Consider the following 15,004-nt stretch of genomic DNA (forward strand, 5'->3'; position numbering starts at 1 on the left):
CAGTTGCATGCTAGAAGATATGACTAAAGCTGAGAGAACTGAAAAGGTAAAAAAACTTGTGCAATTTATTTGTGTAATTCTGTATATCTTGTAAGTTGTTTACTTGTTTGTGTTTTTAAATGCTTATGCTTTCTGAGTTTCTGCATTTATTAGGCAATGGGAACAAAAATGAAAGAGAAGTTTGATAAGTACTGGGGAGATCCAGAAAAAATGAACCATATCATTTTCTTTGCCAATATTCTGGACCCTAGAGATAAGGAGGAGTACATGCCTCACCAGTTTGTCCAGTTGTATGGAGAGGCCAAAGGCAAAGAATGTTTTGCCAAGGTCCAAAATTCAATGGTTGCATTGTACAATGACTATGCAGCTACATACTCTGACAGTTCATCCTCTAACCAACCTGTCCAGTCTCAGCCTACTACTTGTACAGTTGGTAGGCCTGTCTCAAGGATGAAGAGTGAACTTAAAAAAAAAAAGAGATTGGAGAGTGGTGGTGGAAGCAGTAAGCAGACAGAGCTACAAATTTACTTGAGTGAAAATCTGGTTGAGGATGATGAATCTGTGAGTTTTGATGTTCTAAAGTGGTGGAAGAATCATAGTGAGAGATTTCCTATTCTATCCAAAATGGCTAGAGATGTACTTGCAGTTCCTATTTACACAGTGGCATCTGAGAGTGCATTTAGTACAAGTGGGAGGGTGCTTGATGCATTTAGGAGTTCCTTGACTCCTAAAATTGTGGAAGCCCTACTGTGTACCCAAGATTGGTTGAGGTTACATAATCAGCCAATCACACTTGAGGAAAATTTAGATGAGGTTGAAAGATTGGAGAAAGGTAAAAATATCCATTAAATAATAGTTTCTTTTTTACTTTTGTAACTTGATAGTCTAGAACTAATTACATATTTACTTAACTGTTTTGCAGAGTTACCCACTGGAGCTGCAACTACTGTACCATCAATGCTGCCATCCATTCCTGTAATGTTTTCCATAATGATTATTTGTTTTACTAATTATTTATCTTTACTGGTGTTGTACTGTTGTTTGCTGTTGGTCTACACAAGATGAAACTGTACGAGTCTTAACAGTCTGAGTGGCTTGGAAACTTTCTATAATTATATTATAGAAATGTTACCCCACTTAGAGTTGAGCAATGAGCAGTATTCAGTAATCTGTACTGGTATCCCTTACTCCCATTATATCCATTCTGGATCTCTGGTATTCCTCTCACCCTCTGAAATCTGAATTGATCTCTGTTGATGCATTATTATTTATTACTTATTTTTTTGGCAATGATGATGCTTCCACCACTGTCTGGAAAAATGGTATAGTGTTGCTATGTTGCTCATGTGTTATTATAACACATTTGAGCAATTTGCCACTATCCTTACTTGAAATGGAAAATTGCAATATGAGCCTACTATTGTTACTTAGTTAGCTGTTTACTACATATGTTGTCTAAATGTCTAATAATCTAATACTGTGTTAAGCTTTCATATGAACAGGAAGAAGTGTAGAAATGGTGATTGATGTAAGCTGATTTGCTGATTTGAATGATTGTTGATTTGAATGAGTCGAATTTTTGATGTTTTGGAATTTATAACTTCAACTTGGATTAAGTTTGTATTTTTGGTTTACTTAAATTATTTAGCTCTGCAAAGTGCAAACTGTGCATTAAATTGTTGTAGCATGTAATATTTTGTTTACTTATTAGTTATTACTTGTTTCAGTTTTAAATTTTCTATTATTATTTATTAATGACCTTTTCCAAATCCGACTTAAGTCTGACAATCCGATCCGATCAATCCGAAATCCGACATTGCATATCCGATAGGGTTTTAGTTACAAAAAAAAACGGATAGGATTCCAAAATAGCAATCCGAAATCCGATCGAATGGTCGGAATATCAATCTGATCCGTCCGATGCTCAGGCCTATATATAATATAAAATTTAACATAAACTTTGGTCAAATAATTAGTCCGACTAAATATATAGCATTCAATGTTGAACATCTAAAATTATAAATCAGGAACTACTTTAAAATCATTTGATTTTTCTTGAATTTTTTATTAAAAAAAAAACAAATTTAGGTTAAGTTATTTTTTTATGCTTAATTAATCTTCTTTTGATTATTTAGAACAAAACTTAATATTTTAATTATGTTTTTGCATTATTGGAATGATTTAAGTCATTATGGTATTAATATTTTTTTGTATCTACTATATCTACTATACTAATAAGAGCCCATGAGAGTTAGGCCTATAATGGGTAGAAAAAATGGCGGTCAAATTTTTTAATCAAATGAATGGCTCAGATTGATCAGATTTTAATTTTTACTTAAGATTTCCTAACTTATCCTTAATGAATATGATTATCCGTTAACTTTTCCGTTAAATATTATTTTTCGTAAATTTCTGTTAGTTCATTGTTAACTTACTCATTGATTTCAATAAAAAAAAAAAAGGTTTTAGGTTCGAACCTCATCCCAATCAAAGTTGGCATAATTAGTATTCTATTTTACTCTTATTAAATTAAATAATAATTTAGTAGCTACAACAAAAAATAACACATATGCATTTCTTTAATTTAGAATTATGTGTCTACAATGTCTTTATTCAAAAAAAATTATTCATTATCAATAAATTAAATAAGAGAAATAATTCTATTAGATATATTGTATTTATTTTTCACCAATATAAAAATTCTTTACATTAGAATTCATCAATTGATTATATTGGCTACATTGTCCCTACAACGTCTTTATTAAAAAAAAAAATTATTCATTATCAATAAATTAATTAAGAGAAATAATTTTATTAGTTATATTGTCTTTATATTTCTCCAATGTAAAAATTCTTTACATTCAAATTCATGAATTGATTATATTCACTACATTGTCTATTATCTTTTTTGTGCACTATTTTTTAATTAAATATCAAAGTTATAATACAAAATAATGCTATATATTTATTTACCAAGTATTTTATTAATACCAAGAAAAAATTAAAAAAAAAAATAATTAACAAAGCCAATCATATTAACTACTTGAGTGATTTGTTGACAAAGAGAGCACTCAAATCACACAACAAATTGAAGTGAGAACTACCTCGTAATGTCCTTGTTTAACAATCAGCAGTTAGCGGATTATATTAGTGAATTTGACTAACAATTATATCAACAGTTAGTAAAAAGATATTTGAAAAAATTAGCTGTTTAGATTAACATATAAAATGACCTAAGGGTGTGTGTGTGTATATATATATATATATATATATATATATATATATATATATATATATATATATATATATATATAAAATTAAGCCAATCATGAAGATTTATTGACAAGTATTCAAATCACACAACAAAATTGAAGTGGGAAACTATCTAGCAATGTTCTTGTTTGGCAATTAACGGTTAACTCTTCAATATTAGTATATATTTAATATTTTATGCCCTAATTTTTATTTAGTACTGTCAAAGTGGGTCGAAGCCCGCGGGTTGGCCCGCACCCGCCCCGCGGTGAGGCGGGTTAGGGTCATAAAAAAATAGGCCCATGAAAATGCGGGCCTAATGGGGCGGGCCAAAATTGCCGGCCTGCGAGTTAGATCTATTACAAAAAAAAAAAATTTAAAAATAATAAATATACGTTACACAGCAAGGCAGAATTCTGCTATATATATATATGAGATTAATATTAAAATTTTTAAACCCTAAAAAAAATGCTCGCGAGCCAGCCAACAGTTTTAACATGTTTATCAGTTTATGCACTATTTATTATTATTTTTTAAAATTTAAGTGGTGGCCCGCAGGCCAACCCACAAGCCCGCATGGGCGGACTTGGGCTCTGTAGTTCTAAGCCCGTGGGTTTCGCGGGCCGGCCCGCAAAAGCCCGCCAAATAAAAAGTCCGCCTTGGGGCGGACCTAATGGGACGGGCCAGCCTGCATTGACACCCCTATTTTTATTTGATCTCCCTTATGTCTCAATCGTTATGCTGTGCATCCGTATGCACCATGCATGGTGCATACGGATGCCAAAACGACGTCGTTTTATTAAAAAACGCGCGTCTCCCCTTTAAAAAAAATTCAGGTTCAATTCCCAGCAACAACATTATATTGTTCATTCATTCAGGAATTTTAGTTCATAGATTATGGAATTATAGTTCATTGATTATGGAATTATAGTTCATCGATTATGGAATTGTAGTTCATCGATTCTAAAATTTTAGTTTATAGATTATGGAATTTTAGTTCATTCATTCTGGAATTTTTAGTTCATCGATTAGATTATGGAATTATAGTTCATCGATTATGGAATTATAGTTCATCGATTATGGAATTTTAGTTCATATGTTGTTGCTGGGAATCGAACCTGATTTTTTTTTTAAGGGGAGACGCGCGTTTTATTAAAACGACGTCGTTTTTGCATCCGTATGCACCATGCATGGTGCATACGGATGCACAGCATAATTTGCCCTTATGCCTCGTATTTGGTTTCAACCATACCTATACAATTATTTTATTAACAATTATAATCAATATTGACTATATTATCTTGCATTTGTAAACTTTGAATTGCATATTTAAATACGCAAATTTAACATTTAATTATGTATGCATGAACAATTCCAATATAATCTTGCCTTGATATACTTTAAAGTACTTATTTAAAAAAAAAAAAAAACATCGGGCATTATCCCAATCGCGCAATGCGTGTAAAAAACTAATTTTTTTTTTATAATGGTACAATTGTACATTACTTTACAAATATTATACTATTATTTTTTTTATCGGACAAAATTGTTCTTACATAGTCAGACCTGCGAGGCCTAACTACAAAGTTGTTGATCATAAATATAAGAGAAAATTTCAATTTTGGTCCACCGACTATTGATGTTGTGTTAATTGCAACACTTGACTTTCAAAAAAGTTAATTTAGTACCTTGACTATGCAATTCTTATCAATTTTGGTCAAGCCGGCCAAATTACCGGCCAAATGTGACCGGAAAGTTTAAACTTATTAAATAAAAAGGGACAAAAACGTCATTTCAAGTTTTTTTTTTTAAATTAAAAATTTGCAAAAGTGTTCACCTTCACCTTCGCACCTTCATCTCCAACTGGAATTCAGCATGCCCCGGCATTCTCCCCCCGCCATGTTTGGATGCGTTGTTGGAGTTTGCAAAGCCATTAACAAGGCGATAGCTGAAACCCGAGGACGACGGACGTTGTTGGTTTTCTTAACAGTGCCGCCCCTGACGGCGTCACCGCCGGCGTGCCCCAGAACACTGGCCGTCAGAGGTTCTATAAAAGCCATGGAGCTGTGAGATTTTCTGTTCCCTCTTTTGCTTCTTTCACATGCGAGTATACGAATTTGCCTTTTCACATCTGAGAATCCGAGATATATACATACTCCTAAAGTCGATTATCTGGGATTTGGGTAATGGAATCGTCATCTTCATCTTCTTCTTTGGTGATTACTCCCGAAGATGTGTTGGGGACCCTGATAAACGAAGGTACAATCGACACTATCCGGATGAAAATCATCACTCAGCTCAAAGCCAATGTAATCTCCTTTTTTTCTCAACGTTCTCAATTCTTTAGTTTGTGGTTTTTTATGCTTTGCTGCTTCACATATGTTATCGCAAGGAAATGACTATTTTCATTCTTGTTTTTTCAATCGTTAGTGGGGAGTATTATGATTATTTTATAATTTGTTGATGATAATACTATTCTGTTAATCTGATTAAGGAAGAGTTGAAGAATACAACCATAAAAATGGTGGAACAGAGCAAGGTTCTGAACACTCATGGGGCCGAGAAGCAGACCAAAAGAGAGCTTTTTGATGCACTTCGCCAAGAACGTAACTCGAGTCAGTATTTTCCCCTCTTTCTTTCAAGCACTGACATTTGTTATTCGTTGCTCGTCGGCGGCTTCATGCGTCTGCATCATCGGCGGCCGGCTTCATGCGTGCTTCAACAACAAAGATTAGAATAACCTGAAATGACATTTTTGCCCCTTGTATTTAATGAATTAAAATTTTCCGGTCACATTTGACCGGTAATTTGGCCGGCGTGACCAAAATTGATAAGAATTGCATAGTCAAAGTACTAAATTAACATTTTTGAAAGTCAAGTGTTACAATTAACACAACCTCAATAGTCAGTGGACCAAAATTGAAATTTTCTCTAAATATAATTACACATGGACTCTAAAACAGTAGGATCATTTTCCAAATAATTGACAATGTTAACATCCTACTAGCTCCAATTGAACAAGTTTACACATCAAAATTTTATCAATGCATGAAAACTTCTAAAGAAATTTGTAAGTTAATTTTTACTATATCATTATATTAATATCTATTGTAACCATATATTTTGAATTATTTATTATCATCCTCTATTGACAGCAATTGTAGCAATTGTCATGGATAAACTCTCAAAACAATTTGTCTCAACAAGGAATTGAAATTTCAAAAAAAAACATTGATTTCATTATTGTTGAAGAAAATTATGTACGACACTTTATTATTCTTATTAAATTAAATAAATTAGTAGCTACAACAAAAAATAATACATATGCATTTAATTAATTTAGAATTAGATGTCTATAATGCCTTATTTTAAAAAAAAAATCATTCATTATAAAAAAAAAATTTAAAAATATAATTTCATTAGTTATATTATCTTTATTTTCTACAATTTAAAGATTTCTTACCTTCAAATTTATTAATTTATTATATTCACTACATTGTTCATTGTCTTCCTTTTAGATTATCTTGTACTCCGTAATTAAATATCAAAGTTATAATACAAAGCATGTTATATATATTTATTTACCAAGTTTTTATCCAAATATAATAAATATTAATATTTTGTTTAATACTTTCACATGATAACCTACGACACATATCTCACAACACATGAAACATATAGGGAAAAAACTACCACTACTAAATATCTATAAGTGTTTGTAAGATAAAAAATTCATATTACAACTAAAATTTTAGTCATATACACAACAAGGCAAATCTAAAGCTTCTTACACAATAATCTCATTGTATGATGAATCTCTCTATGCTGCCACTAGTTACCTAATTGCACATGATACACTACTAATAAAAATATTTTTTTTTTAAAAAAGGACATGTACTGAAGATGAAAACAATGACAACGCTACCCAAAAGAGAACTAAGAAGAGTTAGAGAAATTTAAATCAAAAGTAACATTTATTTAGACTATCGCTTTAAAACTAAGTATTTAGACTAGCGTTATTACAAAGTTGCAAACATTTATTTTAGTGACAATTATAATCAATCTCTAATATATTATATTGCATTTATATACTTTAAATTACAAATTTAAATAAACAAATTCAACATTTATTTACCTATGCATGAACATCTCCTATATAATATTGCATTGATATATTTTAAAATACGTATTTAAAAATAATTATTGGGCATTATCCCATTCGCGCAAAGCGCGTAAAAAAACTAATATATTCATATATGGCAAAAACTAACGACAACTCACATTGGCATACAATACGTATATGGCATATGTATAAAAATTATGTTGGTGCCACCATTTGTAAATTATACGATGCAGATATGGCAAAACATTTATTCATTGATACAAATGCAAAATATTAAATAAAATAAAAATTCAGTACTACATAATTTTTTTTGAAAGAACCAGATTCAATTAATCAAGTGAAGGATACAATGGGGAGGAACATCAAACTAACTACGAAAACCAGAGTCTAAATGTACAGCCCGGACAAGGGATGAGCAAGCACATTCACTGATCTATTAATATGTTTTATGACAAAAGCCTGAAAACTAGTGGCAATAAAAAGACTATCTCTAACTATAGTATTGACATACTACAAGTACGGTCATGCGAAGGGTTATTAAAGCTATGGCAAACTTGTTGACAGTCCGAAAGGAAACAAATTTTTCGCCATCGTTCACCCTTCAACCAAGAAAGAGCAGTACTACATAATTTATTTATAAGATAAAATAAAATAGATCTGCATTACTTCAAAAATAAAAAAATAGATATGCATTAATGTATTCAATACCTCATATCTATGTTGTTTGTAACTATGAGGGAAAAACAAGGACTTAGGACTCAAGCAGATTGGTAGAGTGTGACATCACGCATTTGGTGAGGCCGTAAGAACAAATGAAGAAAATGATGTAGAGAGATTTTAATTCAATTATAAAATCATGCTGGCCGTTGCATTTGCAACGGCCAGCTTCTTTTTTTTTTTTTTTTTTTACTTTATTTTTTATTTTTTAATTTAACTTTGTAACATTTTTGTTTTTATTTTTTTAAATTATTAATATAATGTTATTTAAATTTTTAAGATATTATTGTTATTAAATTTATATTTATTAATTTATTAATTAAATTTTAATTATAATAATATTGTTATCAAATTTATAATTATAATTTTTAAAATGATAATAGATAAAAAAAAATATAATTAAAATATATGAGGTAAAATGGTGGGTCCACAAAAAGTTGTGAAAAAATTTAAAATTAAGTGTGATTAGAAAAGAAAATAGGGGAGAGAAGAAAAAAACAATAGGGGAGAGAAGAAAAAAAAACAAAACTAATTCTTAAATTATAATATGACATTTTATAAAATAATAATAATAATAATAATAATAATAATAATAAAAATAATAATAATAATAAAAAAAGCAGAGCCAAAAGTCAGACTGCCCGACGTGTGCACTCCCAAACGCACTTTTATGCATTTTGATCGTATTAGGGAAGAACATCCATAATAGTGGAGTATTTTTTTTGTGGTTTTTAAGGAATTTTTGTAAGTGTGATTAGGAAAGAAAATAGGGGAGAGAAGATAAAAAAACAATAGGGGAGAGAAGAAAAAAAAAACAAAACTAATTCTTAAATTATAATATGACATTTTATAAAATAATAATAATAATAATAATAATAATAATAATAATAATAATAATAAAAGCAGAGCCAAAAGTCAGAGTGCCCGACGTGCGCACTCCCAGACGCGCTTTGATCTGGTATTAGGGAATACACACATATACAATCAACGGCTACAGTAAGGCTCCAACCCTAGACCTCTGGGAGCAACCAGATACCAGTGGACCACAAGGTCCTTAGTATAAAATATGAAATATGAAGTGGTGAGTATGCACACACACAAATAAAAATTATAAAAACAAAATCTATTAGTTATAGCATATACATATTTTAAAAATAAAATAAATATATAGATGTATAATAAAGTACTCAATACTCACTATCACCCAAAAAAATCTGCATCCATGCAAGGTGAATATTCCCAGGGCGACCCGAATTGAAATTATCATCCCTAGGGCCCAAACCATTAAGATGCAATCGTTATGTTGTGCAACCGTGTGCTGTTAGATAATAAATTGACTAACATAAACTAAAGTAACGAGTAACCTGACTCGTAGTAGCGGAAGCTTCAAAATCATCTGAATATCCCTTGCCATAGTTGTTAGTGTTGCCACGGGATGGTAAACCTGTAGAATAAAGGTTAGTGTTTTGTCTACCACTTCTCTCTCGAATACCTGATGGTGCGTGTATTCTAAACACGGGAGCTGTGGGAGGACTCTTTTGCTTAAAAGCCTACATGCCATCAATATAGGCAGATATTCAGTTTAAGCTAAACTGAATATCCTCAGTTTACCTAACAGATTAAGTCACTAATTGACTTAATCTCCTACTTGCACCACAACCACCCAATAATACAATATATTATAATATATTGCCCGTATGGGTAGCTCAACTGGTCATAGAGGTGAAACTTTGGAAGAATGACCAGGGATCGAGTCCCACCAGCAGCAGTGTGGGAGCAACCTCTCAAAGTGAGGGGGGCTCCTTGTGCGCAGTGAGCACCGGTCTAGCCTTTGTGATTAATGTTCAGTTGAGTCACCATGCCCGCATGGGTAGCTCAACTGGTCATAGAGGGGTCTAGCCTCTGTGATTAATGTTCAGTTGAGTCACCATGATTTACAACCTCCCACCGCTCTGTCGGGCCGGGGTGTGTGGGAGCAACCTCTCAAAGTGAGAGGGGCTCGGCCGGGGTGTGTGAGAGAAACCTCTCAAAGTGAGCGGGGCTCCTTGTGCGCAGTGAGCACCGGTCTAGCCTTTGTGATTAATGTTCAGTTGAGTCACCATGATTTACAACCTCCCACCGCTCTGTCGGGCCGGGGTGTGGGGGGCCTGTGATTAATGTTCAGTTGAGTCACCATGATTTACAACCTCCCACCGCCGCTCTGTCGGGTGTGGGGGGCATGTTCAGTTGAGTCACCATGATTTACAACCTCCCACCGCCGCTCTGTCGGGTGTGGGGGGCATGTTCAGTTGAGTCACCATGATTTACAACCTCCCACCGCCGCTCTGTCGGGCCGGGGTGTGGGGGGCCCGTACTGACACAACCTTCCTTAAAGAACAAAACACATGAACCACAGTAATATGTCCTCTACTAATCAAGTGAGTAATATCTTCTATGATCACATGCATTTAAATTCCCTAACTTAGGTTCTTTATTAACCCTACGTTTATTCTTAGTCCCTTAATGGATGTTTCTCAAAATATATTATGTGCACAACTGAATGAAGAAACCATCCAAATTCACTGTATGATCTCTAAAATCTTAGAAGCATGCCTTAAGTAGAGATCTCTTAATGTTAGCATAATGTTAACTATATTCTATGACTTCTTTATAAGTTAACATAAGCACTACCTCTAACAGCTAAGAGCTTGGAGTTGACACGTCTGTCACTTCCACTCATTAAGATAGCCAAAAGATAGTCAAGTCACAGAAACATTCCAATAACTTAGACAACAAACCAAAAAAATCTAACTCCATAAATTTAGAATCTTAAACATACACCAACTTCCAAAATAATCTCAAGGTCCACCTCAAAATTAATTTAACATAACGAGTCTTACTTATATGTCTTGCAAAATTGTTTTGAGCCTTACAAACCAAAATGGCCGGGATCAATTTTGAAGAACCTAAAGACTCTATTAATTGCTAAAGAATTTATTAATTGGCAATGCACCACAAGTTAAATGCTTTCGTTCTAATAAATTCATTAATATTGTTACAACATTTTCATAAATATGTTGTACAACCAAACGTTCAATGAAATGAACTTATGAATTATAAGAACAAAAAACTAAATCAATACTTGTGGAAACTTTTGGACTTATTGCTAGACACACAATCCAATTTGGAATGTATGAAATCAATTAAATCCATCAGCTTTAGTAGAGTATTTTAATGATCTTTTTCTAAATGATCACTCTCACTGATTAAGATATTCTTTAGCCAAATTAATGATATAACACTCATAATTTATTTGACCAACTAAATAATGAAGCACTACAAGAAAAATGCACATAGACAACGGTTAATAACCGTTGTCGTAGGGGTAAAATTTCTGTTGTTGAAGCCGGTGTTGTTGTAAGTCCCGCGCATAGACAACGGTTTTTAACCGTTGTCTTTTCTAGAAACAACAACGGTTTTTTAACCGTTGTCTATTAAGTGTTGTTGAAGCTGGTGTTGTTGTAAGTCACGCACATAGACAACGGTTTTAAACTGTTGTCTTTTCTAGAAACGACAACGGTTTTTTAACTGTTGTCTATTAAGTGTTGTTGAAACCGGTGTTGTTAAAAGTCACTCACATAGACAACGGTTTTAAACCGTTGTCTTTTCTCGAAAAGACAACGGTTTTTTAACCGTTGTCTATTAAGTGTTGTTGAAACCGGTGTTGTTAAAAGTCACGCACATAGACAACGGTTTTTAACCGTTGTTTTTTCTATAAACGACAACGGTTTTTTAACCGTTGTCTATTAAGTGTTGTTGAAACCGGTGTTGTTAAAAGTCACGAACATAGACAACGGTTTTAAACTGTTGTCGTTTGTTTCAAAGACAACGGTTTTTGACTCGTTGTCTATTCAATGTTGTTGAAACCGGTGTTGTCTCAACGGTTTTTAACCGTTTTTAACCTGCTTAAATTTTAATCGTATAAAAAATCAATTTATCCATTCACCATAGCCAAGTGTAGTTACATAATTTTGCACAAGCTATGGTTCAAAATACAAAAAAACTAATTAACAAGTCTAAATACTTCCATGACCAATTCAAATTGAATCATATATCATCCAAGTCATAATACTACAAAAAACAATTCCACAAACCAAATCTAAATGATCACAACATTCTAATGATCAAATCATACCTACTCCCTATTGATGCATTAAAAATCTAAGTCATTCAAAATAAAACTTTAAAAAAAATGCTAAGCAACCTGTCTCTGACAACCAAGCCAAAGCTGATTATATTGTTCAGCTTGTTCACGTTGTTCAACTTGTTGCAAGGCATCGATCTCCTGAGGACGAGTCATCCAAGCATGGGCCTCCCTCATCTATTCGTCTTTGTAAAGAATGGTTTCCTTTGCAATTCTGTTCTGAAGATTGAAGAATATTCAATTTGTCAAACTGCAAAATTCTAATCAGCAGCTAATGTTGCACAAGTACTTAAATATTTTAAATTATAAAAGTATCAAATGCATTCCATAATGCAGTTTCTCCATGTTACCATACTACAAAGCAGTGAAAGTATTTTCAGAAATTATGGTACATATGAATTGACCTGTTCCTGCAATTCCATAAACTGATGTTCTTTCTCTTGAATATGTTCCTGAAGTTCATGAAGTTGCTTAATATGCTGAGCTCTTTCAGCTTCAGAGTTGTCCCTCTCTCTCCTGGAAATTTATGAACTTCAGTAACAAATATAATAAATAAAGCAAAAAATATCTCAATTCTCTAACAATTTAAAGCTTTTAGTTGAGGTAGGGCACACAATTCAACAGTAAGATCATATAATCACCCATCACCCCAAGAAACCATTTTAAGTTAGGTGATTGTTTGATTTGAAACATGAAAATCATTACTGCTAGTGCAATGTAGTTATGTAATTCTTCCCATATTAAAACTATATCGCACATGCAAGCTCAATGGTCATAAACATGAAACTTAGTTTACACAAAGAATTAAGATCAAGAAGGCTTACATTCCAACAATGTGACAACACACAGTGATATTCCCAACATTGCAGTCACACTTAACATTGCTCTCAGACCAACTTGGCCGCGGTTACGCTATCCCAACTCCTTCGAATTTGCACGAACGAGCATTGAACTTCCAAGATGTTACACCCATATATGGTAGTGACAATCTGCCCACCATCTTTGTGCTTGCCATTTGTTAAACATCTCTCAGCTAACAAAAAGCAACATTGTGATCAAATGAGTGAGTGTATGGAACCATAAAAAGGTAAATCCAATTAACAGTACTAGAACAAAAATTTTTAGAAATGTTGTAAACAATGTTTATGCTAAAACAAAGTATATTAATTGAGATGTAAACAGCCAATAATTGTTGTGTTTAATAGTACTTCATATTTTCTAATTTGTAGAAGTCTTAGAAAGGATAGTCTATTGTTTTTTTTTTTATAAGAAGAAGATAGACTATATGCAATGCCACATTAAAACATAATAGTAAATCTTCTCTGAACAATGGTCACACTCTCAACAATGTGTGTATAAAATTCATCTGCTTAGCTTGAATTACGGTGTCCATCCATATGGTAATAATCAAGATAATTTTTCACCATCATAAACTATCACATTTTTATTAAGGGATGCCTCTTGGTTATGCATGTTAGTTACCACTACTAATAAAAGATTCAGCTGGACCACACTGAGTAGAAAACAAAAGAAAATGATTTATCCAACTATCACATTTCACATTTCTAAAGCAGTGTGCTAAGGGAATTCTCCTGGTTATGCATGTTAGTTATCAATACTAATGAAATATTCAGTTGGACCACTCTGGCACACTGCCTTTTAAAAAAAAAAAAAAAAAAAAGCATTTATCCCACACCATTCAGAACTCACCATGATGATTTCATGGGCACAATTACCTAAATATGAAATATCGAGTGGAAATAAAACATTACAATCACTTGACATTCTTTAAGTTGCTAACGTATAAATAGTTTGGACTAGTGATGAACATGTATAACACTTCATTGAAGTTCTTATTTGAAGTTTTCTGATCCAGTTGAGCCTGAAATATCTCTTAGGTGATTAAGGAAAAGAATGGGCATTGAGTTCCATTGAGCATTGAAACTAGCATATTGTGGGAGAAAGAGCTTGATCTGGTATGGTATATAAGCACAAGGAAAGGAGAATTCCAAAGGTATCGATCAGTGCAATACATACCTTTCCAGGATGAATTTCCCTTCCTTGTATTTCTGGCTTTTGTCCTCAGCAGATTCCTAGAGTTATTAACACAAACTTATCACCACAAACTATTGGAGAAACCATGTCAGAAGCATGTGTAACAATAGGTGATTCAAGTGTGTCACGTGACGAATGAGAAACTCACATATTTCCAGCCAAGCCAACTGCAGCAGCCCACACAACAGATGTCAACAACAGTGTGCATTCCTGTCATCATCATCCACTCTTCCCTTTCCCCTTCAAACACATTAACGCTATAACACAAAAGGAGAGATTGAATTGTTATGGCATCAATATGAGAGAAGCAGTTCTTTCTGCAGTTCCACAAGAAAGCTAAGCACACAACATTAATGAATGTGATTAGTTTTGAAGAAATAAAGCTCTTCTCAACAGAATTGTTCCCGTCAATTCTCTGCAAAAATGTGAACTATGCTGTTGATGTAACTCTGTTCTATCTATTCAAAATTACGAGCAAAGAAAAGGCATGCAATTTATTAGTAAGATCACAAGGTCATTCATTTGATCATAATTTTCATTTAAAAGTTCATATGCACTCTTTTGAACTAATATGAAATACAAAATATGAAAGCAGGAATGTGGATGTCAGGAGGAATGCACAGTTATCAAAGGTCTGAGTTTGATAACAGCTAGTAAAGATTGCACACTGTTAC

The 15,004-nt window shown here is 32.9% G+C and overlaps 2 long non-coding RNA genes across 2 annotated transcripts; one reads left to right on the plus strand and one right to left on the minus strand.

Moving 5' to 3' along the window:
* The first annotated feature begins 5,520 nt into the window (after nt 1-5,520).
* Nucleotides 5,521-5,823, plus strand: LOC109183702. Its single transcript, XR_002054600.1, has 2 exons — nt 5,521-5,561; nt 5,747-5,823. It is a non-coding gene; the product is annotated as an uncharacterized LOC109183702 (long non-coding RNA).
* Nucleotides 5,824-12,459: 6,636 nt separating this feature from the next.
* Nucleotides 12,460-12,795, minus strand: LOC109183703. The gene is made up of 2 exons (XR_002054601.1): nt 12,680-12,795; nt 12,460-12,494 (listed from the first exon to the last, which is right to left on the minus strand). It is a non-coding gene; the product is annotated as an uncharacterized LOC109183703 (long non-coding RNA).
* Between the last annotated feature and the right edge of the window lie 2,209 nt (nt 12,796-15,004).

This window comes from Ipomoea nil, unplaced genomic scaffold, assembly GCF_001879475.1.
Source record: "Ipomoea nil cultivar Tokyo-kokei standard unplaced genomic scaffold, Asagao_1.1 scaffold1149, whole genome shotgun sequence".
NCBI lineage: Eukaryota > Viridiplantae > Streptophyta > Magnoliopsida > Solanales > Convolvulaceae > Ipomoea > Ipomoea nil.